Source organism: Talpa occidentalis, unplaced genomic scaffold (genome assembly GCF_014898055.3).
Source record: "Talpa occidentalis isolate TD23 unplaced genomic scaffold, MPIMG_talOcc4v2.1 talOcc4.10, whole genome shotgun sequence".
In the NCBI taxonomy this organism is placed as follows: domain Eukaryota; kingdom Metazoa; phylum Chordata; class Mammalia; order Eulipotyphla; family Talpidae; genus Talpa; species Talpa occidentalis.
Window position 1 is genome coordinate 99691811 of NW_023600993.1, and position 27732 is coordinate 99719542.

Below are 27732 nucleotides of genomic sequence, written 5' to 3' on the forward strand. Positions count from 1 at the left end.
TTCATGACGCCTTCACTGGGAGGCCCACCCAGGAACCACCCCCACAATACCCCAGAACCCCAAGAGCATTGTCCCCTGGCTTGTGGCTTCCATAGAAACAGAGACACGACTTTTGGAACAACCTCATGCTCCTAGTTCTAATACCCCACTGGTTGGTTGACCCCTCCACATGGGTGTCACGCAATCCCTCCAACGCCCCAAAATGGAGCTTCCTGTTTCCCTGCCTCAGATTCCAGCCCTGCGCAGAAGTCTTCTTTCAGGAAACGGTGCACCCCTCACGTGGGCGGAGGCCCAAACGTAGGGGGCATATTTGATTCCCTGTTCTCTTGCCCCACACATCTCGTTCCCCAGCAGTCCTGCATATTCAACTGCCAAATACATTCCAATTCTGTCTTAGTGAACACCTTTCTAGCCAACATCTTGGTGTGGGCTGCCACCATTCTCACCTGCCTGGACTGTGACAGTCTGTCCTCCCTAGTCTCCTGGCTCCCAGATTTGCTTTACTCACTACAGTCAGAGGAAACTTTCAAGAGGTAAGTTAAGTCACGTCACTTTCCTGCTCAAAACCTTCTAGAATTCCCACCACTTTTAAAATAAAAACCCTCCTCACCATGGTCTAAAAGACCTTTTATGATCTGACCTTTTCCTGCCTCCCCAATCTCATCCCTAGCCCCTACGCTCATTCATTCTGCTTCTGTCACGCTTGCTTTCTCCCTGTTTCCAAACTGGCAAGTTTGTTCCCAGGCAGGAGCTTGCTGTTCCCTTCACCTGAAACTTTTACAGCTATCTGGCTCACTCACTTTGTTCACATCTCTGCCCAAATATCATCTCAGGGAGGATTTTCATGACCTGCCTGTCTAAAATACTCCTCTCTAGCACCACCTATCCCTCTACCTATGTTGTTTTCCTTCGCTGTAGTTATTACTATCTGACATATTACATAGTATCAGTACAGTTGAGCCTTAAACAATGCAGAGGCTGGGGCCCCAACCCCCTCCGTGTAGTTGAAAATCCATGTATCACCTTCCACTATCCCATTAACTACTACTAACCAACTGTTGACTGGAAGCCTTCCTGATAACATACAGTCGATGCATGCCTGTTTCTTATGATCTGTGTATTAGATGCTGCATTCTGACAATGAAGTGAGCTTAGAGAAAAGGGAATATAAAGAAGATCATAGGAAAGAGGCATTTACAGTGATGGACTGTTGGTGCTGAGCCTGTTTGGGCTGCATCTGTGTTTATAGGCAAATTGTGTGCAAGTAGCCCATGCGGCTCAAACTGTGTTGTTCAAGGGTCAACCACATATTTGCTTGAAGCTGGTTTGCTGCTGAATGTTTAACGACTGGCTCTTGGCAAGGGGATGCTCTGCCTTGTACACTTGCCAATTTCTGGCTGTCGCTACTCCCAACCACCACTGATTTCAAGCCCCCAGCATGACTTCGTTGAATGTGAAGTTGAGAAGGTTGCTCCGTGAAAGGCCTTGACCCACTCTGTCCACCCTCGAATATGGTGTTTAAGGCAATATGAGACACTAGAAATCAATATCCTCCAGAACATAGAAAACTGCAGAATAATTAGAAAAGGATGCATTTTGAGTAGTTGCTGCTTTTGTGTTTATTATACTTTATTTAAGTTCTTCTAATTTGATTTTTAATAACGATTGAGTCTAACAATCAGCTTGCAGGTAGGAGCTGGTAGGAGCCAGCTCCAGCATACCACTAGATAGAAGCAGCATGGGGACAGGGGTTTTCTTCTCTGCTGGGACCTACGGTAGTAGAAGAAGACTTACCACATAGGTGTTTGCCTGTATTTGTTGAACATTTAAAAATGTATCTGTTTATATCAGAAAGCACAAACTGTTTGCCTCCATCAACTTGACTCTGTGGGCTGAGTCCAGCCCACAAACCAGTTTCATTTGGCTCCCAGGATGTTTTTAGCATGTTTTCAATTTGTTGCCAACATTTAAAAGTCATTTTTGCATGAAATTCCACATAAACCTAGATTTGCAGCTTCTCATGAAAGGTCAGAAGCCCTGGGCATATTGGGCCTGATTCCGTCATGACAGAGGTAAAAGCTGAGGAGTGGCCACCCCCTTCAGAGAGGGCACGAGCCTGCCAGTTTGCCTCAGTCCCTACCCTGCCCTATTGCCTCACACCCCTCCTGCTGGCCCCTTAGATGTTTGCATTGTGATTGCCCTTTCACCCTTCACTTTAGTTTTGTCTCTGTGTCCCCAATACCTTGAGACAGACTCTGTAAGTTAGGGCCCCTGGGATTTCCATTCTGTTTACAGGGCCCAGCACATAGTAGGCTCACGGGTCTTGGAATTTGATGAAATGTTTGTTGTCAAACAAATCCCAAACAACCAGCTCCCCTAACTGGGGCAAGCACTAAATCCCAGCCCCGACCGGAATGTGACAAAGAGGTTGGCCGAGGCCAGGGTTTAAAAATACCCCAGGCTGGTCAGTGGCAAAACGCTCAGAGGTGTTGAAATTAGTGGGCCAAGTCTGGCCAGAGGCCAGCTGCCCAAACGTGCTCTGCGTGAGTGTGGGCTGGTGGGAGGGGCTGCAGCAGTTCCTGGCGGAGGTTGCGGGGGGCACTGGGCAACCCCCTCCCTCGCTGCCCTGCTTGGGAAAGGTCAGCATTAAGTTTATAAACAGCTTTGGGTGACATGACACAGTTTCGCATAAAGGAACACCGGGCAGAGCAGGGACAGTGCGCAGTCTCCACTGCTGTTTCCACACAGCGGCTCCTGGCTTCTAGAGAGCCTGGATGTTGCTCACCCTGTGGTCTCCCCGTGGCCTTCAGAGCCGCTGGCCAGCCTGCCAGAGCCAGGGTTAAAAATAATGCTCACGGCACCGTCCCCTGGGGGACAGCCAGCGTGGGAGGCAGGAGCTCTGACAGCGCCCACTGGGTGCCAGGCGCTTCAAAGGCACTAGCGCATTGAGCCTCACAGTGGCCTTGGGAGGGAGGAAGGGATGTCATCTCATTTACAGAATGGGAAACTGAGGCCAGGGAGGGCGGCTGTTCACTGGTCCAGAGTCGGTTTGTGGTGAGATGAAAGTGCCAAGGGCTTGGAGTCCGCTCTGCCGGGTCTGAGGCCCAGGAACTGTGTCTGGGCCTTAGCAATCGCAGGCGGCGCCTCTCCACATGCCCAGCGTGACTGCACCTGCTCCTCCTGCCGGTCCCCCCAGGGCAGCGCCATCCTCCAGATGTGCAGGCCCGATACCAGGACTTCTTCCTCCACTCGTCTTTTGTTTTTTTCTCACCCCACGTCCCATCCCACTGCTCCATCCAGAACCAAGCGAGCGCAACTCCTGCCCTGTGGGGCCCCAGCTGCTCCCCCTTCCTGCGCGCCTCCTCCCCCTCACCGCAGTGCTCTCCTCTCGGTGCCCAAGGGAACACCTTCACTCACCTTTATCCCCACCTGTGTGTTAGGCTACCAGGGGCATAAAACACAGAAACCAAGCCCTGCCCTTGCGCGGCTGACATTTCGGAATTGGGGGCCTGGCGGGGGATAAACGGGAATAGTTGAATTAAATACATTGTGTTCCAGCTGGCACTAAATGCTAAGGAGAAACCTAAGCCGGGGAGGGGGATGGAGACTCACGGAGTCTCACTCTAAACACAGGCGCGGAGCTGGCCAGGGCGAAGGGGTGGGCACTGAGCAAATATTTGAGGACAGACTTGAAAGAGATGAGGGATTGAGCAATGGGGCTGTCTGGAGGAAAAGCATTCTTGGCAGAGGGAACAGCAAGTACAAAGGCCCTGGGGTCAGCTGGTGCCTGGCATGTGTGAGTGAGAAGGGGAGCGTGTGCAGCGTGAGTCAGGGAGGCAGTGAGGAAGGAGAGGCCCGGGGGGCGGCTGGCGCAGGGAGGACTCATGCTTGTCTCTGGGGGGACATGGGAGTCATGGAGGGTCCTGAGCAGAGGGGGGCATGGTTCTGGAAGAACCCCTATGGCTGTGTGTGCAGAATGGCCTGTTGGGGGTGAGGTGGGAAGGGAGACAACCGGGAGGAAGTGATTGCCATAGTTCAGGCACAATATGGTGGTGGCCAGGCCCGGGGGTGGCAGAGGAGGTGGGGAGGCCTCAGGGCTCAGGTCTGAAGGGGGCACAGACAGGGCATGCTGCTGGGCAGATGTAGCAGGCATCAAGAAATGGGGAGCGACTCCGAGGTTCTCAACTAAACCATGAGGAGGATGGGGTTCCCACCTTAGGGAGACCCCTGAGGACTCACTGGCTCCAATGGACCAGTCCTCCAGGGTGGGTCCCGAGGGACCCACTCGACGCCCTTCCTCCCTGCAGTGGGCCTCGCTTTCTGGTTCCACTTGGGGTCCCCCCCGCCATGTTCCTGTTCCATTCCCGGCCCCGAGTCTCTTGTGGATTGTGGAGAAGCCTCCAGGTGCCTTTTCCCTTCCACGCCTGGAGAGCAGCAAACACGTCTAGAGCTCTCTCCCTGCCCCTGGCGGGCCCCTGGCCTTTACCTGTGATCATCCCAACTCAAGGAGACGGGGACTGCTGCTCATCTACTCCGCGGGTGGGGAAACCAAGTTTCAGAAAGGTTAAGTCACTTGGCCAGGGGCGCACAGCTGGCACGTGACTTGATCCCCGGCAGGTGGGTTCGGGGTTCCTGTTCACAATCATTATACTGTCCAAGCTCACCCTGCACCATGAGGAGCCAAACGGCCTGAGGGGTTGGGTGGGGGAGGCCTGGAGCAGCAAGGGCTGCAGCCTCTCCCGCCGCCATGCCTACTTGGGACCTGAGTTTCCATGTCTGTGAGATGAACTGAAAATACCTGATCTTAAGGCTGTGGTCGGGACTAAAGTGGGGAGCGAAGGGGGGGACCCCTCCATCTCCAGCTGCTCATGGCTGTCTCCTGGAGCAGGAGGAGCACAGGACTTGGAGTACTGGGCTGTCCCGGGGCCTGCAGCACCGAGAGGCCCGGGGCCTGCTGGACCAGTGAGAAAACAAGAACCAAGGAACCTCCTTTGGGCTTTCCTCGCCTGTCGACCGAATGCTTCCCAGCCGCCTTACATGCCACCTGGCCAGGTGAGCTCTCAGCTCGACCTTCTCCAGCAGGTCAGACAAGCAGCCCCCGGAGAGGCCGTGGGATGTAACCAAGGTCGCAGGCAAGGGCGGGATGAAGCAGGGACTTGAACTTGACTGCTTCTGCCTCGTTTGCATTAGCTCTTAATCACGAGGCTGCACGCGTTCCCAGTTTGGATGTCATTGAGCACGAATTTTGTCGAGCATTGTTCTCAGCACTTTCCGTGTCTGTGTGATGTTTACCGATATTAACCTGGACCCCCAAATGTAGATGACAGGTATGATTTTCTCTCCATTCTACTTATGAAGAAAGAGTTGAAGAAACTCACACAAAGGCTCAGAGCTAGTCCTCTGCAGAGCCAGGCCGCGTGGCTCCAGAGTCCAGGGGCTCCAGAGCCAGGGCTCGGCTTGGGAGGGTTAACAGTGACGTGTCTGGCACCGAGCCTGGCACACGAGAGCTTTGTAAATTGTTAAACTTTTGAAGAGCAGTCGAGAGACACAGGGCTTTCCTGGTCTAAACCGTGCTCGGTTCTGCTGGAGAATTCGCTGTTGCCTATTTCCACTTGCCGGAGGAGAAACCGACCCCGGCCATTCTTTCTTCCTGCCCCGCCCTCTGGGGACTTCTGTCCAGAGGGCTGGCTGGGGCCGAGCTTGGCTAGGTTATCAGGTTTCGTGGTCAGCCACCTTCGCCCCTGCGCGGAGCTCTCTTTCCAAAACAGAACATTCAGTCACTGCCTGTCCCTCTGCTCGGCTGTCCTTGTGCCCCTGACCTCGCTTCCTGCCCACCCGCCCTGGGGTTTTTCCCAGTGCCCTTGTCTCTCCCTGACACGGCGTAAAGATGACAGAGCAGGAGAGAGACTGAGAGGCAGTGAGATTATCTGGGAGACCATCAGATACTGACAGAAAAAGACACAGACAGACCAGGAGAGAGACAGAGAGAGGAGGCGGAGACAGAGGCGGAGAGAGATGAAGAGAGGGGGCTGGCAGAGCTGGCAGAGGCCCCAAGGCCAAGGTCCGTAGCCTCGGGGTTCCCTCCAACGGGTCTCGACCTTCTCCCAAGGCTACAGCATCCTCTCCTGTCCAGCAATCCCACCTTGAGCCCGGCAGGTCGCCAGAGACACCCTCCCGCACCTCTCTCATTTCCATGCACAATCCCTCACCTAACTAACTCCTGCTCTACGTGCTTCCTCCAGGAAGCCCTCCCTGCTTCCATAACCCTCTCCACACCCCAGCTGTGTATCTGACTGTGCGGTGGGGGTTCATCTATATTTGTGTCTCCTCCACTGCACTGTCTGGTCCTTGAGGGCCGGGTCCATCATGCCCACCCTGCATTCTTGCACCCTGAATAATGTCTGACCCATAGTAGGTGCTCAAGAAATACTGACTGAAGGAAGTTGCCCATGTGTCACCTTGATAGTGCTTATCACATCTGTGTGATCTCTGACTTAGGGTCCGTGTCCCCTTGGGTCCCAGAAAGGCAGGGTCTGTGTCTGTTAGGTTCACCCTGGCTTCCCAGTGCCTGGAACAGTGCCTGGAACAGAGCAGGTGCTCAACTCTTAGTTGAATGAGTGAATGAGCAAATGAATTAATCACTCACCATCTGGAGATGATGAAGCTTAAGTTTGACTCCATTACGTTGACCCTCACTCCAATGCTCCCCATTACCGTTTGAATCACACCGCAGTCCTTCCAAGGCCTGTGAGGGCAATCTCACCTCTGCCCTGGGCGCCCCTCCCGCCAGCACCACACTCTCCATTCCCCAGGGCACCGCGCTGGGTAGATTTGCTCAGCCACCTCCTCCACACCCCACCGTAAGTCATGTCAGCAAAGTCTGTTGTTTCTGTGAACCAGACTGCCTAAAAAAATGGAGCGTATTTGCACAAACAACTTCAATGTCACCGATGGACCTTGGTCACTGTGGGACCATCTCCAAGGCTCGGCCGGCCGGCTGCCCAGGGCCTTGTCCTGAGATAGGGTTTGAGTCCCAGCCTCAAACAGGCTGGCCGGGTGGGAGGGAGGGGATGTTCTGACCTTCGTGTTCTGTGGGAAAGGAGGTAAGAAGGCCGAGGGGCGTTCAGGGAGGGTCTAGCTGAGCAGATCCCACCTCATTCTTTCGGCTCAAACCAGTCCCCTCTGAAAGACCCTCTGGCCACCTGCCATGCTTCTGGGGGCCCCTGTTATTACCCTAATCACAGCTCACATACACCCTCCGGAGAGTCTCTTTTGGGCTGTCTCCTCCACCGGACTGTGCCCCATGTGGGTAAGGCCAAGTCTCATATCTGGCTGTCCTCAGAGCCCAGGGCCAGCCGGTGGGAGGCGTCCACGCACACATACGTGCAGAAAGTGATCATGGAGGAGCACTTCCTGCCTCGTTCATGTTTGCTTCCATCTCTCACAAGGACGGGGCCCCAAGGACCTCCTCTCCTGTGTTCTTGCTTCCCAGGGTCTCGCACTGCTTGACACTGAGGAGGCAGCAGGGAACATGTATACAATAAATGAAGGCTCGAGCCCTCCCACCATCCATCATGTCTGTCTTGCCCGCTGTATGGGGAGCTCTGAGGTCAAGGACCAAGTCTTATTTGCCTCTCGTGCCTCTGAGTCCAGCATTGGACTTGGCATGAAGGAGATGCTTGGTGTTTACTGGATGAATGTGGGGGTGGTGGGGGGTGGGCGGAAGGAAGGCAGGAAGAAAGGAAGATATTTGCCTTTGTGGATCCATGGAGGAACACGTGGAAGTGGCAGGGAGTGAGCAGGACAGGTGTGGGTGAGTGGATTGATAACAGAGAGGTAGATGGTTGGGCGGAAGGCTTGACAGTTCATACTATAGTCCAGTTTGGGAATGGAAAACACAGCTCTACTCCCAGAGACACCCCCACATGAAGCCACCATTTTAGAAGTGCTCAAATGAGGCCGAAGAATGCGTCACCTAGAGTTTTCATGTAAGAGACATCTAGGAGAAAAAAACATGTGAGTAGGAAGGCCTTGGAGCCTCTGAAATTCTCAAGCAAAACCCCGTCAGGGCCACGCCTCCAGCAGAGGTGGTATGGTATTTATGGATGGCTGCCGGGTGGCGCCCCGGGCTTGGACTAGAACTAGAAAGAAGTGTCAGATGTAGACCCTGACCCCAGGTGACTCAGAGGGTGGTCAGACAGGCCCATATGACTTCGATGGTCTTCTTGTTGGGGTGTACACCAAGAGCCGAAGTGGGGGTCACCAGTGGATTCGTGTCCCAACTCCTTTCCTATGTGACCTCAAGCCCAAACCTGGGTTATTGCAGGTAATTGGTAAACACGAACTTTTCATGCCTTTGTTCCAACTCAACACAGCTCTCCAGTAGCGAGGCCACCAGTGTGGGAAGGGCTCAAGTTGGGTCATCCAGCACAATGGGGTGCAAGCGCTGCCACCTCTGCTCCCCAGGCGCAGTTTGGACAAGCACCTGGCCCGTCTGAACCTCCGTTGCTGCATCTGCTTCTCAGCCTCTTGCTGGGCCTTAAATATGGGTGTCACTCCTGTCCTGCACCCAAGCAGATCTGTCCCGAGACACAGCAGGGTGGAGAAGGGATCTGGGGGGGATCAACAGAAGACATTTGGCTTCTTACTGCTCCTCGAGGGGGAGATCTATCCCACACCACCCCATTATCCTACCAATTATGTTTCCAACAATTTATACCACATGACTTTATATAATACACTTATTTATTTTCCAGCCTATTGTTCCAATGCTGATACTGTGAGTCCCTTGAAGGGTGGGTCTTTGTCTTGATTACTTCTGGGCCTAAAACCCAGGCAGACACAGATACTTTGTGAAATAAATGTGTTGAGTAAATGGATGAATGGATGGATGGGTAGATGTGTGATGGTTTGCTGGATGATGGATGGATGGACGGATGGATGGACGGATGACTAGCCAGACACATCAGGATCAATTTAGGAGCTTAAACACACACACACACACACACACACACACACACACACACACACACACACACACACACACACACCCCTGAGCCCTGCTCCAGAAATAAAATATAAATACCAACCCAGAATGAGTGCTTGCTATACACCAGGTGCCAGGCTCTGCCCGAGATGTAGGGCATTTCGTGGCCACCCTCTGGGGTAGCAGCCAATGCTGTCCTCTTCTCAGAAGACAAAGGCGCAAATCAGAGTCCCACCAGTGAATGCAAGGAAATGTGCAAGTGCTGCTTACAGCATCCTCATCCCTGGATTGGAGGCCAGTGGCCATCCGGCGCCTCTCACAGCTCCCCTGGGTACAGACGAGGGGCCTGGATCAGTGCTGGAGATGAGCTGAAGGGGCCTTGCCAGGGCGTTAGGAGGGCTAAGTCTAGGAGTCCAGAATAATGGTGCTGCAGCCACCCTGTGCCCAGAACAGGTCCTGCAGAAGCATCCATGTGCCCAGACGGGCAACCCAGCTGACCTCTACCTTGCACTTCATGGCAGAAGCAGCCAGGAAACAAGCCCGCTGTGCTACCAGCTGCTGCGTGTTTACAGCAGAGTTTCCCAACTCAGCGCTATTGACATTTGGGGCCAGATCATTCTCTGTGGTGGGGCTATCTGGTATACTGTGGGATGTAGGATGCACCCCCAGCCTCTGCCCATTAGATACCAATAGCAACGCCCACCCCAGCTGAGACAACCCAAAATGTCTCCAGTCATTGCCAGATGTCCCTGGGGAACAATTTCACCCCCACCTGAGAACCTCTGGTTTAGCCCTAGCTCAGTGCAGGGGATGCTTCCTCTTAGTCTTCGTCACACCTGGGAGGGGTGCCGCCGTCACCCCCCTGTTCAGAGGGGGGTGGTGCTTTGTCCAAGATCACATAGCTGGATTTTCGTTTCTGTTGTGACTCGAAGCTGTGATAAGTCCTGAGGCCATTTTTCCTAGTCGCTATGTGTATGTGTGTGTGTGTATGTATGTGTGTGTGGCGGGGGTGGGGGTGGTCCTTGGACTTCCCTCCATTACAATCCTGTTGACTATAACCATAGAAAATTCTATTTCTACTTTTTCCATGCGGTTGCCTTGGCAAGTTGGAGGACAGAATTTGCACAGCACAAATTAGAACTCAGGTAGATTCTGTAGTCTGCACAGGGATTAATTGCTTTTGGGAAATTAAATTTGCTTGATTATTGACAATTTGAAATATATAGAATAAAAAAAAAGGAAGAGGAAATTCTTATTGGGATAATAACAAAGGCTAATTTTCTACCAGTCCTGTCCTCTGTGTAACTTTCTCTGTTTTGAAATTTGTTACCAACTTGCAATCACCTTCTAGATGCCATTTCAAATCCTAATTTTCCCAAACTGTACAAACTGTCTTCTTGGACGTTATCTTTACTGGTTACCTATGAAACCACCCCAGCAGACCTGGGCTGGCCACCTTCGTTCTTCTTTTATAGAAGAGAGAACAACTTTTATTTAATTTAAGCCCCTGTTATTTTGTTTTTGGGGGACCACATGATGATGAACCTAATCCCAAGTATGGCACTAATATTTTGTTGGAGGGATCATCTCTATCAGTCTCCTAGGAACTATTATCTAAGTAACTTAACATTCATCTGGTCGCTGGGCACTTAAGTGGTGTCTAACTTCTCACTACTGTAAACAATTCTGCTATGAATATCTGCATTTTTAACTATTTGCCATTCTTCCAGGGAAGCGTGTTCCAGGCAGAGGGAACAGCCAGTGCAAAGGCCCTGGGGTGGGAATGAGCTTGGTGTGTGCTATTTGTGATGAGGCAACCGGGAGGCAAGGGTTATGCCAAGTTTCCCAACTCCAGCAAATCTTACAGAACCCTTAACGGGCGGAAACAGTGGGGTGGGGGGATAAGTTCTTCACTCTTAAGCTTTTCTGGAAAAACATGATGTCAGGGACAGACAGTAAATCTTGACTTGTCCCAGAGAACAATGGGCCCATGAAACCAGTGAAGAAGTGTCGGCTGAAAGTAAACGGCCAAAGGGCTGGGGCATGGGCGGATCATATGGAATCTGTTAACAGAGAAAGAATTCCCAGTTAGGGGCAGAAGCTTCTGGCCAGCATCAAAAAGATGTTTATTGTGGTGATTCCGTGCAGACATGAGAAATGGAGATTTGCTGCAGTGCTGCAGAGCTTGAGATGTGGAAAGAAATACCCAAGATATTCAGTGAAAAAAAAAAAAAAATGGGTCCCAGGAGAGTGAATGTTCTGCATAATCCCTTTTGAAAATTCACTCATTCATTCATTCATTCATTTGGAAAATAGTTGCTACAGGACCACTGTGTGCTGGCCTTCCATGAGTGTGGGCACACAGGCGTGGCTGTCCCTGTCTCCCAGGAGAGATAGAAGCCAGATAAATATCGGATCAGTACACAAATACATCATTTCAACCTTTGGTCAGTGCTTAGAAAAGTCACCGAGACTACAAGAAGGTGGCCAGACATCCAGTGATGGGAAAAGTCTGTAAGGATATACTCCAAAATGTAAAAGGGTGATTTTACTTTCTTTCTGTTCCCCTTTCTTTTGATGATACGTTTGAATTTTTTTAAAATGCTACGCTTTATAATTGAGTGAATAAAAAAGCAAACCAAATGATAGAGGGGTTGGAAATCATGTGTCTAAAGATGAGTTAGCACCAGAAAAGGAAGGAAGGACACACAAGAAATTGCTAACTGTGTTTGCTTCCGGAAGGGGAGCCAGAGGCTGGGGGTGGGATGGGGCGGGGTTTGGGGTGGGGGAGGTGGTAGAGAACCTTGCTCTAAACTGGAGACCCATTGAAACTCTTGAATGTGCTTGTATTCAAAAACAAGCATGATAAAACAGGCCAAGATGTTTTTAAATGAAACTTCAAGTAAGGTTTTATTCCCATGAAAAACGAATAAACACACAACAGCAGAATCTCAATATAAATATGTTAAGCTGAACCTCCACCAAATTCTTAGAATGGTTCTCTCGGAGTCACCTCCATGTTTTCTGCTCTGCCTTTTTCTCTATCTCCTACGTTGAAAATCAGGAGATTAAAAAATATAAGTAAAAAAGGACACTGTGCTTTACAAACGTTGTTTTGCTTCAACTGCCCATGAACCCCATCCCCATTTGACAGCAGAGAAAACTGAGGCTCAGAGGGTGAAGTCACTGACCCGGGGTCAGCTGCATTTGACCCAGTTTCATTCTCCCCCAAAGTCTGCTTTTAAACCCAAAGCTCAGGTGCCCTTCAAAACGTCCTTCAAGGAAACTACATTGCTTTGAAAATTGGGGGGAGAGAAAACCAAACAAACCAAACAAGAAATATTACATTTTTTTAACCACTTATTCCAGCTCACATGGGGCCAGAGACCAACTGGGCTTGGGAGGGTTTCTCGGCAGGAACTCTGTTTGCATTTTGGGTGGGTGCTCCTTCGTGGTGCCCGCCCCCCATGGCACGTCCCTGATCTCTGAACATCAGCTGTGCCCCCTAGTCACCTGCCCTTTTAGTCCCACATCCTCCTGGGGTACACTGAGCCCCGGCTGGGCGGAGCGACCCTATGCAGGCTCCAGGGCCAGCTGCCCCATGACCTCCTTCTGCAGAACGTGGGGCTCAGCTTAATCATTAAATGGCCCAGCGGGACCGAGGGTCTGAGCCGGCTGCCCTGCAGGTGTGGGCAGTTGTGCCTGTGTGACTCTGTTCGTGCAGGGGGGCCCGTGTGTCCCCCACTCACGCATCACACACACCCTGGAGACACCTGTGAGGACTCTGGCCGGCTGGAGCCCCCCCGCTGTGCCCTCTCTCCCTGGGGACAGCCTGGGGCCGGTGCTGGTGGGGGCAGGGCAGAGGTGAGCAACCTGCAGCCCTAGGCTCCCAGGCCAGCGGCCACCCAGGGCCATCTGCTCTCAGGCCAGCTCAGGCCAGGCCCAGGGAACTGCAGCCCTGAGCTGCGAGCTGGGCAGGCGGCCACTCCAGTGGGGACCAGGAAGGCCTGCACTCCCTCCGCCTGCCCGGCAGCGGCCCATGGCCTCCCGCCAGGCTCCGCCTGACGTCAGGGTCTGACCAGGGACATAATGTGCTGGCGTCGGGACAGGGAGACAGGGCCGCGAGGCGGGGTGGTCAGAGGGAGACAGGCGGTGCAGGAAAGGAGAAGAGAAGAGGGAGGAGAAGAAAGAGAGGAGGGAGGGCAGAGAGGAGAGGAGAGACTGAGGGGACAGAAGAGCAGGCAGTGGCTGGGCCTGGGGTTAAACGTGCACTTGGGCGCCCCCACACCTGGGCTGTTTGGCCCATTCTCCCACCCACACCCCCTTGGGCTGTTCACTTGCTGTTCAGAACCCGATTCCTTCCCTGGGCAGTGGGAGTCTAGGAAACAGGCTCCACTCATGGGGGGCGGGGGCGGGGAACAACAGAGCGCCCCTTTGTGATGGAGAAGGTGAAGTCGGGGTGATTTGGCCGGGCCCTGCATGTAATAAGTGCTCAATAAAGTGGAGATGACACCTCGAGAGGCGCGGGTAGGGAAGAGAGGAGAGACCCTGCGGTGCCCAGAGCCAGGGTGGAGGTGGGAGCGGACCTGTGATAAGGAGCCCCCCCTCCAAACAGCGCCCCTCCCCCACAGCCGCTGCGCACCCCCTCCCCACCCTGCATGACTCGGCATCAGGCTTCCAGCACAGACCTTGGCCTGGCCTTGCCTATCTCGGGGCCCAACCCCCTATTTATGGGCTCAAGAAGGCCATGATCCCAGGGCCGTCACGTCACCAAAGCCAAACAAGGCCAGGCCCTGGTCACTGCTGGTCTTCCAGCCTCATCACCCTTTGTCCAGCTTAATTATTAAATGGCCCAGTGGGGCCGAGGGTCTGAGTCAGCTGCCCTCTGAGTGCGGGCCATTGTGCCTGTGTGACCCTGTTCATGCTGGGGTATCCCGTGTGTCCCCCACTCATGCATGACACACACCCTGGAGACCCCAGGTGGCACCTGCACAGTGTCCTTTCTCTTACTCTCACTTTTCCCAAGAAGCTTCACCATCCTCATTGTCAGAGTCCTGTATATTGAGTGCTGTCCATGTGCCTGCCAGGTCCTCAGTCCTCCTGGAGCCCCAGGAGATTAGGCACTATTGTTATCCCATTTCACAGATGAAGAAGCCGAGACTCAGGGAGCCAGCGTTGCTCACCCAGGCTGCCTGCTAACAAGGGGCAGAGCCAGGATCCAGACCCAGTGAGCTAGATGCTTGGGTTCACCGTCCTCAATCCCAGGGTGACCTTATGAGCAGCCCAGGGCGACTATGCCCACCCCCACCCCAGGAGCCATTAGGCTTTATCTGGGGGTATTTTAGGTTGTCACAGCTGGGGAGATCCTACCAGCATTAGGTGTTGCTGCTCAGTCTCCTACAAAGCACAGGACACCCCCAGCAGGGTGTGATCCGGCCCCGATGTCAGTCACATTGAAGTCGAGGGCCCTGCAATGAGGAAAGTTCTGTTCTGATGCCCGTTTTGCAGACTTGGAAACTAAGGCACAGAGCAAGCATGCCAGTGGCCCGAGTGCCCACTCCCTGCCCCTGCTTTTGACCAAAAACCTCATTTCCACTTCCAGAGGCCCTTGTCCTTAGGAGATCCCTGCCTCCGCCGGGGCCTTCTAAGACCCTGCTGGCCTAGCATGAGTGGTGGCCTCGCCACTTTTCTACATGTGAATACAGTGTTTTGATCACTCACTGATCACTCACTGAGAAAGATGATCAGGTCCAAAAGTCACTGGGAAGGTCAGGATGCCTTCAAGCGAATTTGTATTTTCTTCTCAGCAGCATCAAGGGATATTGGCGACACGTGGCTGCACGGCTGCTCTATTTTCTGGGCACCTATTAAGTCCCGTCATTGGTGTGGGAGATAAAGATACAGCAGAGAGTCACACAGCTCCAGCTCTGGCTGGATCTTTAGGAGCAGACAGTCTAGTGAGGAAAAGACAATAAACAAGAACATAAATCGCTGACGTAATTTCGGACTGTTCAATGTGGTGGGGGAGGGCAGCAGGGAGGGAAGGGCCATGATAGAGGGTGGTGTCCAAGGGGGGCTTTCTGAGGAGGTGAGCCCTGAGTGATGACAAGGAACCAGTCTGGGGAAACAGCAGGGTAAAGTGTTCCCGGCAGAGGGCACGGCATGTGCAAAGGCCCTGAGGCAGGAGTATGCATGGAGCACAGCAAGGAAGACCGGGCCCAGCGCAAGAAAAAGGAGAGGTGATGGAGATGGAGCTGGACAAGTGACAGGCACGCAAATGTGCAGAGCTGTGTTCTGAGCACTGGCAAGGGCCTTGCAGCTACTTGGAAGTACGTGGGAGCCTCGGGAGGACTCTGAGCAGAAGCAGCACAGGACCTGATTTAGGTTCTAGCAGCCTCAGCTGAGCAAAGGCTCCCACAAAGTGAGTATGTCTTAATCTCTCAAACCTGTGCATGTTAATTTTCCATGGCCAAAGGGACACTGCAACTATCATTTTGCTTAGGATCTTGAGATGGGGGCGCTGAGGCTGGATTCATCAAGTGTGATCACAGCTGTCCCTTGTCAGCTGGAGACAGAGGGAAGTTTGACGACAGCAGAGGAGACGGCAGAGTGGGAACGACACAGACAGGAGTGATTTGCTTTGAGGGTAGAGAAAAGGACCCCCAGGTGATGACCCCGAGGAGCTGGAAAAGGCAACAGCTTCTTAGCCAGCCCTGCTAACACCTGGATTGAGCCCCATGAGGCTGATGGCAAACTTCTGACCTTCGGAAGGTGAAGAGGAGACACGTGTATTGTTTTAAGCCGCTAAGTTTGTAGGGCCTTCTCGCCTCAGCCCTATGGAACTAAGGCAGGTGCCGTCGGAAGGCAGAGTGTGGGTCAATGAGGGTGGACCTCACTGGCCGGGAGAGGCTGCCGCCATGGTCCGGGCAGGAGATGGGGGAGGACGGAGAGAAGCGGACGGGTTGCAGGTAGCTTTGTGATGGGCTCACGTGTGGGGGAAGGGCAGGGGACAGCGGGGTCTCTGGTCACTCACCATCCCTGGGCTGGTGCCAGGGACACAGCACTGGCCACATGGTCTCATTGCAAGGAATGGACTCATTGCAAGGAATGGGCAGGACCAGGCTCAGCTGCCCTGACATCACTGCCTCGGGGAGGGCTTCCTCACCCCCAGTCTCAGTGACCCGGCCCCCCTTTATTCCCCCAGCCCCGCCCCCCTGGACTTTACTTTTCTTTAGTGTGTCCTACTGTCATCCAACATGCCACGTGCGTGTCCGCTGCCTTGCAGTCTGCCTCCCCCACCCGATCATCAGACCCACAAGGACTTTGTCCAATTTTGTCACCTGCCCAATCTCCGGCACCTAGACGTGGTCAGGCGGGAGAGGTCCTAGGCGTGTGTGTGGTGAATGAATGAACGAGTCGATGAATCCCCCTTTTCTGACATGGACACTAAGTTGGTAAGTTTGGGGCTAGAATTTGAACCCAGAGCTGACTCTGAAGTTTGCACTCAGTAGCTCACCTCTTCTTAATGTCAATGACACCACCTGTGCTCCAGAAATTTCCACCTGTGGGTCTAGCTCTGTGTCCTCTTTGAGGCAGCAGACACTGTAAGTAGAGTCCCTCAGGGAAAATGCAGGGCACCGGAGGTGTCAGGGGTCAAGTTCACTACAAAGGGAAACTGAGGCTCAGAGAGGCTGGGGTCTTCCTCAAGCATGCAGCCTGTAGAGCTGGGGTTCAACCCCTCTGGGTCCCACCATCAGGGCCTTCTCTCATTTTTCCAGTGTTCTCAGGCCCCTGAGAAAGAAGAAAGCACTTCTAAACCTAGAAGTCAGAGTAGGTGTAGATCATACGCCCACTTTCCTGACCAAGCCTGAAGGAAGTTCCAAGCTGGACCCTCTGAGAAATGAATATTGGAGGTTAGGATGCGGGGCCCTAGGGCCAAACTCCCCTGCTATGTGACTTTAGGTAACCAGCTTCCCCTCTCTGGCCCAGGGCTTTTCCAGCAATTCTGGCAAAAATTCTGGACAGAGGAGATAAAAGTCTATTGAGGACATTTTAAAACAAAAAGACTCAGCCTGTATTCTAGCTGACATTTTTACATTGGATCATACTGCTTAGGGCATGCAAATGTAGTCATAATAAAATAAACTTAATTGAAAAAAATCAACAATAAACAAAAGAGGAGTTTATTTTTCTCTTGTGTGAATGAAGTCCAGATGTAAGCAGTTTGGGCTGGTTGGGAGACTCCAGAAGCCCTCAGTGTCCCAGGCGCCTTCCTGCTCACTGCTCTCCCATCTCTAGGACACGGCCCTCAGCTCATGATCCCAGATGGAGGCAACAGTGCCAGCGTTCTCGTCTGCCTTCCAGGTGGCAGGACGGAGATGGAGATGTGATGGGTAAAGGACAGGCAACAGCTGAGTCTCTAGGAAGAGTCCAGAGACTGTGACACACTCACTTCCAGTTACAACCACTGGCCAGAACTCCCTCAGACTCCTGTACCTAGCTGCAAGGGAAGCTAGGAAAAGCCGCCTTTATTGTGTGCCGCTAAAAGTCAATCAAATTTTGCAAATAAATGAGTAGCTTCAGATTTTGATGCATGCTGTGAAGCAATAAAACAGAGGGACCTGAGGGGGAGAGGGTGTGGGGAAGGCCTCCCCAGGTGACACAGCTGAGACATACCGGATGAGAAGGCCCGGGAATGAGCCTTCCAGGCAGGGAACAGAAAATGTGTACCCTGAGGCTGCAACAAACCTGGAGAAACAGCAAAGAGACCTGCTTGGCTGGAGTTGGTGGGGACCAGGGGCCAAATGGCAGGAAACCAAGGCAGAGAAGTCAGTGGGGTTAAATCCTGATGACATTATACGACCCAGGGTGGCGTTTGGGATACTTTCCATAGGTGCATGGGGCGGTGCTGGAGGGTGGAGTCTCAGGAATAACTCTGCTGGCTGTGATATCCCTTTGAGAGGATGATAAGCTCCCTAGTCTGGGAGATTTACCTGGAACCCTAGAGAGCTTCATTCTTCATTCATTCTTTTATTCATTCACTATTCATTCAGGGAATGGGCTATAGTAGCAGAAGGTCCCCACGCAGGAGAAGGGCAGGCAGGCTGAGCAAACACACACGCATCGGTCTGGCTGGCAGGTGGTTGTAAGTGCATGGAGGGGAAGCTGAAGGGGTTGCAAGAGGGCCTGAGTTCAAGGGGAAACACGGGAACCTTCCTGCCGGAGGTGAGATTGGAGTTGACATTTGAACCATAAGGAAGCCCGGTCTTGGTGAGGCCTAAAGAAGAGGGAGAGAACATTCCAGGTAGAGGGAACAGCTTGTGCAAAGCCCTGGAGGCAGGAAGAGAATTGCATGTTCAAGAAACTCACCAGACTCCAGCCTGGCAGGAGGGGGTGGGGGTGAGAGGGAGGTGAGCAGAGGTCAATCCCAGAAAGTCTGGGCGGGGTGTGGGGCGGGGAGGTGTAGTGGGGACTCAGGGTTTCCATGTTCCCGGCAGGATGATTTATGAAGAGCCCTGACCCCAAATCCCTGGGCTGGGCCCGTGGCTGGACCCGAGACAAGCAGGGACCTGGCTCTTCTGGGAGGGTGTTTACAGCTTGCTGATGACACGGCTGCTGCCTTCCTGTGGTTTGCTAGTCACTGGGCACCGTGTGCTGGTATGTTCTCTTGCTCCTCAGCCCTGAAAGCACCCTCTGACTCAGCCTTCTGCCCTAGCCACCACTCCCATCACTACCAAGGCTGCTGGCCCGCCCCCCACCCCGCCCCCTGCCAGGCTCCCCACAATCGCATGACCCGGGCACCCCAGCCAGGAGGGCGTCTATACGGCTCCCATCATCCATGCCCTCCCATCAGACATGCCCGTTTCACAGAGGGGGCCACTGAGGCTCACAAGGAAGAAACCCCTCCCCCCAGAGTCTCCCTCCAAGGCTGGAATAGAGCCAAGACCTGGCCCCGGGGCGCCTGATTCCTGCCCCCAAATATCTGTAATAATTAAAGCAGAAAGGCCGTGGAAGAGGAAACAGGTTGAGGAGGAAGAGGAGCAGGGAGAGGAGGGGCAGGAAGGGTGGGAAGGAAGGTGGGAGACGGAGAGTGAAGGAGGGAGGAGGGGAGAAGGGGAAAGAGCTGGGGAAAGTAACATCCAAGCGGAACTTCTAAGCGGAGCCTTTTGCAGGGAGAAGGAGCCGCTCGCCCTCCCCAGGCCACGCGCCGCGCCTGGCCCGCGTCTCCCGTGGAATCCTCTCGGTTACAAGGTGAGATGGATTCCATGACATCCTCTAAGTGGTCTGGGAAACAGGCTGTGGAAGCCAGCCTCGGTCACGTGGCCGTTACCTGGTAGCGAGAACTGAGCCCAGGCCAGGCCTCAGTCCCCGGCCCCGAGCTCCCCCCAGCAGCAGCAGCTGCCTCCCGCCAGCCTCCGTCTCCCTCCTGCAGCCCTGCGGCCCCCTCTCCAGAGCTAAACAACAGAGGTTTTCCCCCAGCTACTCATAAGCCTGCAGATATGTTTCATTTGGCCCACATGGCATTTTAACAAAATTTGAGCCAATGTTCACAAATCAAGAGATTTTACAGAAAATTCCAGATTTCTGCCTCCCTTTTCAAGCATTGGAAGATTTGACTGTGCGGGGCCCACGTTCTGCCTGGCAGTGATCAACTGGGGGTGGGAGTGTGTGAAGGGGGTGCTCTGGTTCCCCACACTCCCCACCTCTCCTGCTGCCTCCTTAGCCTTGAGGCCAATGCCAGCTGCCACTTATCACAATACATATGCTGTTGTTTTTCTGAGAGTGGAGAAAGTTGCTGTGTACCCCTATTTCTCTCAAAAAGAGAAAAATAACCCAAGAGGGTGAAGTGTCAGGAAAGACGGGGGGATGCATATTTCTCCGTGGACCTGGGATATTCCTTGGTGTTTTTTGTGCAAGCAGTGGCTGAGCATAGGACCCTAAGAGGGTTGTCAAATTTAGCAAATGAAAATCTGGGATGCTCACTTAAATTTGACTTCAGATCAACAACAGATATGTTTTCTTGTGTAAATATGACTTGGACAATGTTTTCAGCCTACTAAAATATTTTCTCTTCATCTGCAATTGCCATTTAATGCTGTCTTTTATCCGGTAACCCTCCTGAGAGGGCTGAAGGACCTGTGTGAATCCAGGTTCTTCCTCTCCTGTCCAGGTGATTGGGGGCAGGGGGCAAGTCAATTTAAGTTCTCTGGGCCTCAAATTAGGGATAATAAGTGTGAAGATTTGATGAGAAATACATGTGAAAAGCCGAAGACAGCTCTCACTGGACTTTTCAGTCAATGTCAGCTTCTGGGTTGACATCATTGGCTGTCCGCCTCACAGCCAGGCCCCCTTCTTTGCTAACTGAATCCTGATTTGTGCCAACTACACTGTGCCTAGCTCTAGGGTGAAGGTGATTGGTCTAGCCACTGGCACGCAGTCTGCCAGTGGTTGGCCCAAGGAGAGCATGTGAACTGGTTCTGACCAATGAGACATAGCAGGAGGTCTAGGGGCTGGGAGCCCCTCCTTCCTGGCCTTGGACACAGCCATGGGAGAAGGCTGACCCCAGCCTCCATCTTGACTGCAGCCTCCATCTTGTACCAATGAGGTGGCAAGAAGCCACTGTGCTGAGAATGGCAAAGGCAAGGTCAAAGAGCTCCAGGGCTGACCATGCCAATGATACATGACCTTGGGGCCGAAGCTGGTGCTCACTGGCTCCGTAGAGTGGCACTAAGGGCGTGAACTCTGGAGGCAGGTTCCTGGCATCCCGTCCTCGTTGTGTTATTTACAAGCTCAGTTTCCCTGTCTGGAGAATGGAGGGAAGATAGTATCTCCTCGTGCGGTTGTTGTAAAGACTCAATGGGCTCATGAAGAGCTTATTAAAGTACCTGGCAAGTGATACTCAGCATCTAGCTGTTAGTCATTATGATTCTGTTATCTGCATCCAAGCATTTCTAAGCCATACAGTCAAAAATCCCCCAAATGCTGTACAACTCTGAGAGTTGATAATACATCAAAGAATCCAAGCCCCAAAATATAAGCAAATGGACCCTTTTAAGTTGAGTAACTGTCAAAGGCTCTCCCAAGGCTCACAGCGTGTGTTTCTTTATGTGCCATCAGCGAGGACCCAAGAAGATTCAACAGTTTCCAAGGAGAAGGAGCAAGAGAAGGGGTGTCAGCCACTTGTGGAAAAGAAGGGGGGTCCAGCCATTGAGGATTTGGGCAGAAATTTCAGAGCCAACATATGAAAGACTGAGCAGTTAGGAGCCAGTTAGGAACACTTTCAGCTGCACATTTCAGCATATTCCCACTAACAGTGGTTTAAACAGTAAAGGCTTTTAATTATCTCGGAGGAGAAAATGTCCCGAGGTAGATATTTTCAGGGTCAATCATATTGTTCAGTATTCAATTACCTTCAACCTTTCTACTCAGCCATCTGTGTGTTGGCTTTTTGTTATTAGCCTTCTCACCTCATGGTTGCAAGATAGTTGCCACAGCCCCAAGCATCACATCCTCCGTAAAGTTGAGGACAGGAAGAGAGAGTTGAGCTGGGGTGGCTGTGTGTCTCTTTCTTCCTTGAACACTTTTCTGGGAAGAAAAGTCTCCCACCTGCCATGTCGCAGAGGGATTCCCCTCACATCTAGTGGCCAGAGATAGTCCTATGTCTGCTCCACGCTGCAAGGGAGGCTGGGAGAGTGAGTCAGAGTGAAGGGCAGTGGGATGGTGTGGCTGGGTTAGCCCAATCATAATCCCTCTCCTGGGGCTGAGGCTGTAACCTCTCACCTCCAAACAAAATCGAGGTTCTCAGTCTCCATAGCACGGACCTCAGCTTCTTGCAGAAATGTCACTAGCACAGTGATCAAGGGAGTAAAGCAGGAAAGGCCGTAAGCACCGAGCACAGGCGACAAGTAGGCAGAGGAGCTGGAGTATCGCTGGGCCCCTCCTCTGGGGTCCTGACCGTGGTTCTGCCGAGAGCCGGCCATGTGGCCTTGGAGACTTCCCTCCCCTTTCTGGGTCTCCGTTTTCTCACAGTTTAGGGGAATCTTTCCATCTGGAAAGTTGCTTCAGCACATCCTTCATCTGGGCATGGAAGGAAGCAGGACCATGAGTCCTTTGCTGCACTTGAGAAGTGACCTGGGTTATTTTGAGGTCATACCTACATGGCTGCAGGCCATGGGCTTCAGGGGTGTAGGAAACTCAGCTGAGGAGATGTGGAAAAGCTCCCGGTCTCCGCGAGAGGAAACCCTCGGCGTGAGTAAATGGCAACAGACAATGCTCAAGGGAGAAAGCCGGCCTTGAGCCCCTGTAGGGCACCGGGTACTTTATGTCATTTTCCTATTTTATTTCCTCATTCTCTGTGTGACCTTGAAGAAGCCACTTAACTGCTCTACCTTAGTGTCTGCATCTGTGAAATACGATGTGGTGAAGACTGCTAGTTGTCCTGAAGAAGCCTTCCCGACCCCCCTAGTAATGGGCTTGTAGCTGAGCGTGGGGCTGGCTGTAGACTGTTTCCCAGCCTCCCTTGCCGTTAGACGTGACCATGTGACCAGCCTCTGACCAGTGGAATCCTTAGCTCTGTGGCCTTGGGCTATGCGGCCAACTTTCAGGTTATATTTTAAGGAGAAGGCATATGCCTTTCCCTGTTGCCTTTTCTCATTGACTGAAATGTGGATATGAGGGGGCGGCATCTTGTACTATGAGAGAGAGAGAGTGACACCCTAAGGAGAGGAGAACAAGTTAGCAGCCTGGGCACGACAATATGGCTGCCATATTGGTCTCAACCTGGTATGTTTGTTGTAAGACGCAAATCACTTAACACAGGACTTGGAACAGCCAGTTCTTGTGCTTCTAATGCAGTGGTTCTCAACCAGGGGTGATTTTGTACTCTAGATTTTTTACCCTAGATTTTGTCACATCTGTGGGAGGGGTGCCACAGGCATCTAGTGGATAAAGGTCAGGGATGCTGCTAAACACCCTACTATGCACAAGCGCCCGCCAGAGAGAACTGTTCAGCCCCCAGATGGCAGCCGTGCTGTGGGTGGGGACCCCCGTGGAGATGATATCATCCACAGGGTTAGTGCCCAGAGGAGGTGGGAGGCCTCCGGGTTCCTGGTTGACTTCCTCTCCTGGAAGGGTGCTCTATGCCCACTGCATCTTCATACCACCCACCCTCCCTTGTCCACACAGGTCCATTCACGGAACCGTGCATCGGGGAAACTATAACCTCACCCCATCTACGCAGCTCACCCCGCTGTCTCCCACCTCTCCGGAGGCAGTGGAGGACGTGTTCAAACAGCTCTGCCTTCCTCCCCACCCGCCCTGATGCCAGTCAGGCCAGTTTCCGGGTGGTGGGTGGAGGGCAGGGTGCCATCCTAATGCTATCCAGTTTTCCCAGGCGGGGGAAGGAGAGCAAGGTTTTGCGCCTGGAATTCAGGGCAGGCTACAGGCCTAGCTAAGAGAGGGCTGAATGCTGATAAAATTGAGGATGGTTGAGAAAATGTCTTCCTAGAGAAAAATCCCAGTTTCTCCTCCCCAAATTCCCAGGATGTGGTGAGCACTGGCCTCCTGGGAGGTGGCAGGGCAGACTTCCAGAAACTTCCATGCTTGCCACACAAAAACCAAGAAATGGGAACAAAATCTAACCCCCTGAGGAACTCTGGAAATTCTCTGAAAATTTAAGCACAAGTGGTGCCCACATTGAGTTGAGAGGCGTTTCTCTCTCAGCTGTTCTATCAGTAAACAATCACTCATTTACTTACGTATAGACCTAATGCCACTGCTCACTCTCTCAATGGCTTCCAATTGCCAGGGCCTGCATCTCTTTGCTGAGGACTCTCTGACCACCAGAGTCCCATGAGCCCATGCATTGTAGGATAAACCATGTAGGACACCCCTGCAGTGTGACTGAGGGGATTGGCAATAGACTGAATCCAGCACCCCCTGGGTGGGGATACCTTGGAGGCATGCTCTGTGCTGACCCCTGTCTCCAATGGGATTGAGCCCTAGTTGGCCACTACAGTGACCTGCTCAAAAAGAAATCCTATTTGGCTGCTGTCCCTTCCTTGTCTTATGTCCCAACTTCCTTACTTCCCGGGATCACCTCCCAAAGAAACACCCTGAATGCCTGTCTTAGTGTCTGCATCCTGGGATACAGTCTGAGACCTTTGTGTACTACAAGTCAGACACGCGGATATTTGGGGATAAGAATGGTTGTGGCTGCCCCTCTGGAACTCACAACTGGAAAGCCAGACACCAACCACTCCAAAAGTCATGCCAAAGTAGAATGACAAGTGATGACGAAGGCTGGGCCATGAGAGGTGCAAGACCTTGTTAAGACCTTCTGACTACTGCAAATGCAGAGTCTTCATTGTGACCTCAAGTGCCACCATGTGACGACTCTGAGCTCACCTTTTCCCTCTGTGCACCAGCCTCAATGGCCTCCTTGCTGTTTCTCTGCACTGTGCATGTGCCTGCCTCAGGGAATTTGCACTCACTGTTCCCTCTCCCTGATTGCTTTTCCCCACTCTTCTCGAGTTTTGTTTACTTCATAGCACATACCAGTCTGACGTTGTCTTGTCTTAAGTTTACTTGTTTGTTGAATGATTACCAAGTGTGAGCTCCATGAGAGCAGGGCTGTGTCCCCAGGGCCTGAAACAAATCCTTGAACAGAGCAGGTACTCGTTGGGTGTTTTTTGGATAAGTGGTTGCATGTTTAAGTGATGGAGAAAAAAATGAATGAATGATGAAAAAGGGATGTTTGCCAGGAGGAGGAGGACCAAGCCTTGTCTAGAAAATCAGGGAAGGCTTCCTTGAGAAGGTGACCCTGGAGCTGAGATGTGGCATTAGCTGCCACATCTAAGGGAGCAAAAAGGGTGACCCAAGCAAGCAACACAGCATGTGCAAATGTCCAGAGGCAGACCCCAGAGGTCATACTAAAACTGTGCACGGGAACAAGCCACCTATAACTGAAGCTTTTCTTAAAACTTACAAAACTGCTATGTGTTGGGCTCAGGAGTACATGGGGAGCAAAGTGGCCATGATGCTATTCCCCTAGAGCTCCCAATCTGATTGGAAGGGCAGATGCCGACCAAGGGGCTGGGCAGACGTTTAATCCCCCTGCACCACCTCATGTTACATCACATTGCAGACACTTGTTTTCTGAAATCCTCCAGCTGGATGAGCATAGAAACACATGCCACACACATATACATGCACACACATGGCAAATGAAAAACCCTGAATTGTCCATCCAAAGCAGATGAAAAGGACAGCTCAGTTCTGTTTTTAATAATTTAATCACCCACCAGTGTGGTTGCCATGGCACAGGATTGCAAGTTCCTAAGTTCAAGGAAGACCTCCCGGCCTCCCTGTTCGAGGCCCATGGTTTGCTCCTTCCAAGCAGTTAGAGACTCCAGTTGGACATTCAAGCCCCTCACCCCACCATATAACAGTATTGATGCCAACCCACTGCCCCATCTCATTCAAATGTCCATCATCAGGAACTCCAGAAGGACCTTTCCTCCTGCCACACTGGTGCCTCCAGTAGAGTCCGCCAACTGATGTCATGGAGAGAGAAGGGTGCTCTCCTTTCCCGGGGAGCTCAGCAACTGGCAGTTGACCAGAGGAATCTGAGTTCAAGAACCCAATGTCCTTTGTGCCCCAGAGAAGCGAAACCACTTGTTTCCAGGCACACATGCAGGCCCTTCAACAGAGAGGGTTTAATATGGGGATTGATTACAAGGTGGAGGAGCTGAGTGGCCACAGGAGGGCAGGGCAATCCAGCTGCAGGAAGCTGCCACATGAGTAGTTAAGGTCATGTCCCTCGAGCAGGAGGGACAGAGGAGGAGGAGGGGTCCTTGAAGTGGAGGCTAGGACCAGGGTGGGTCTGGCAGGTGGGAGCTGCAGCCTCAGGGAGCATGTCTAATGCCTGGAGCACAGAGGAGGAGAAGGGATTGGCCTTCTCTCTTCTATTGGCCAGATCCAGGAGGGAGCCAGAGAGCAGGAAGCAGGAAATAGAGAGTAAGGGAAAGGCGGGATGTGTGTCTAACCAACAGACTCTCAGTGCTACAAACATTCTCCCCCAGGTCTCTAACTGTCATCACACCCTAGAGATCAAAAACGCAAAAGCCTTTAGGAGCCTGGGAATAGTGAAGGGGGAATAGTGATTCAGAAATTACTGAATAACAACCAACTCTTGTTTCAGGGTCAGGCAGACGTGGAGGAACCGTGGAGACTGGGGTAGAATGGTGAGCATATATCCTGTCTGAAGGGACACTGCTGCTCAGAAATCAGAAATTTCTGATTTCTGCCAATGAGGAATACAGGCCCAAGCTACCAGGTTAGTAATCCTTTTAGTTCCAGAAAAGGCAGTTCAGATTTTTATATGAAATCTCCCAGTTTCTAAAGGTTGACCATCAAGTTAATTTGTGTGTGTTATTTTTTTTTAAATAGAGTTAATTACTCAGAGGTTCCAGGGAACAGATGGAAACAAAATCTTATCCATATAAGATTTTGTTTACTATTTTTTCCCACATTTTATTTAAATTTTATTTTTTATATTCCCCATACAATTACAACCCCCTTATTTTGACCCCAAGTCCTCCTTTCCCCATCCCCCACCCCCCCATAGAGTGTCTCTGGTTCATAGTTGTTTGTTGATTTTGATATTTTCTTTCTTATAGTTATTCATTTTCCTGGTCCCTTATTTAAGTTTTCTAGATTCCTGCTATGAGTGAGACCATCCGGTATTTTTCTTTTTCTTTCTGGCTTATTTCGCTGAGCATGATCCCTTCCAGCGCCATCCATGTTGCTGCAAATTGCATGTGTTTATCTTTTTTGAATGCTGAGTAATATTCCATGGTATATATGTACCACATCTTCTTGATCCAGTCATCTATTTTGGGGCATTTGGGTTGTTTCCAAAGCTTAGCTATTATAAACAGTGCTGCTGTAAACATAGGGGTGCAGGTGCTCTTTGGAATTGATGCTTCTGTGTCCTTTGGGTAAATACCTAGGAATGGAATTGCTGGATCATGTGGACACTCTATGTTTAGTAGGTCAAGAAATCTCCACTGTGTGTGTTATTTTTTAATACTGTGAAGAACAATAGAAATACACATCCATAGTTGGGACCAGCAGTTTGTGACAGCTATATTTTATAGAGTCTAGGGAAGGATGGTGCCTATCCGTGACTTACTGGTGCAGATTTACAATAAATAAGTGTTTGTCGATTGACTGAGTGACTGTGGGCACACGCAATCTCCAAATCGCAACCATCAGTCTAACAATCCCGAGCTCTGCTCCAATGCAATTTTATTTTTCCCAGTCATCCATTTCTCTGGTGCTTTACATAACTACTCATGTTAGCAAGTTGTTGGGTTCATGAAGCACCTACTGTGTGCCAGTTCGGGGCACCATTTCTTATGTGAAGTTGAATTTACCAGGTCCCTGCCTCCAAGCTCCTCAGAGTCAGGTGAGAGCAATCTGGTGAACCAATGAGATGCAGAGGCTGTATCTGCTGCTTTCACCATATGTCCCCAAGACAGGGTCGGGCCCATGGTAAGTGCTCAGGAATTCTGTTTAACTGAATTAATGAAGGTAACAAGCGTCCTGTCAGCGCGCATTCTCAACAGGGACAAAATACTCTTGAACATTACAGTGGTCGTCACCCTCCAAAAGGTTGTAGTTCATCAACATCACACAATCTGTGTATTAAGATTTCAGGGGTGGATGGTAGCGGGTGGGAGTTG

General features: G+C 51.9%; 1 long non-coding RNA gene across 1 annotated transcript in view; it reads left to right on the forward strand.

Moving 5' to 3' along the window:
- LOC129146333 (uncharacterized) overlaps positions 1 to 26346 on the forward strand; it is a 64586-nt gene extending 38240 nt beyond the window's left edge. Inside the window, exon 3 of the long non-coding RNA XR_008552901.1 lies at positions 26187 to 26346. This is a non-coding gene — a long non-coding RNA (uncharacterized LOC129146333). The remainder of the gene's footprint in view (positions 1 to 26186) is intronic.
- Positions 26347 to 27732: the final 1386 nt, after the last annotated feature.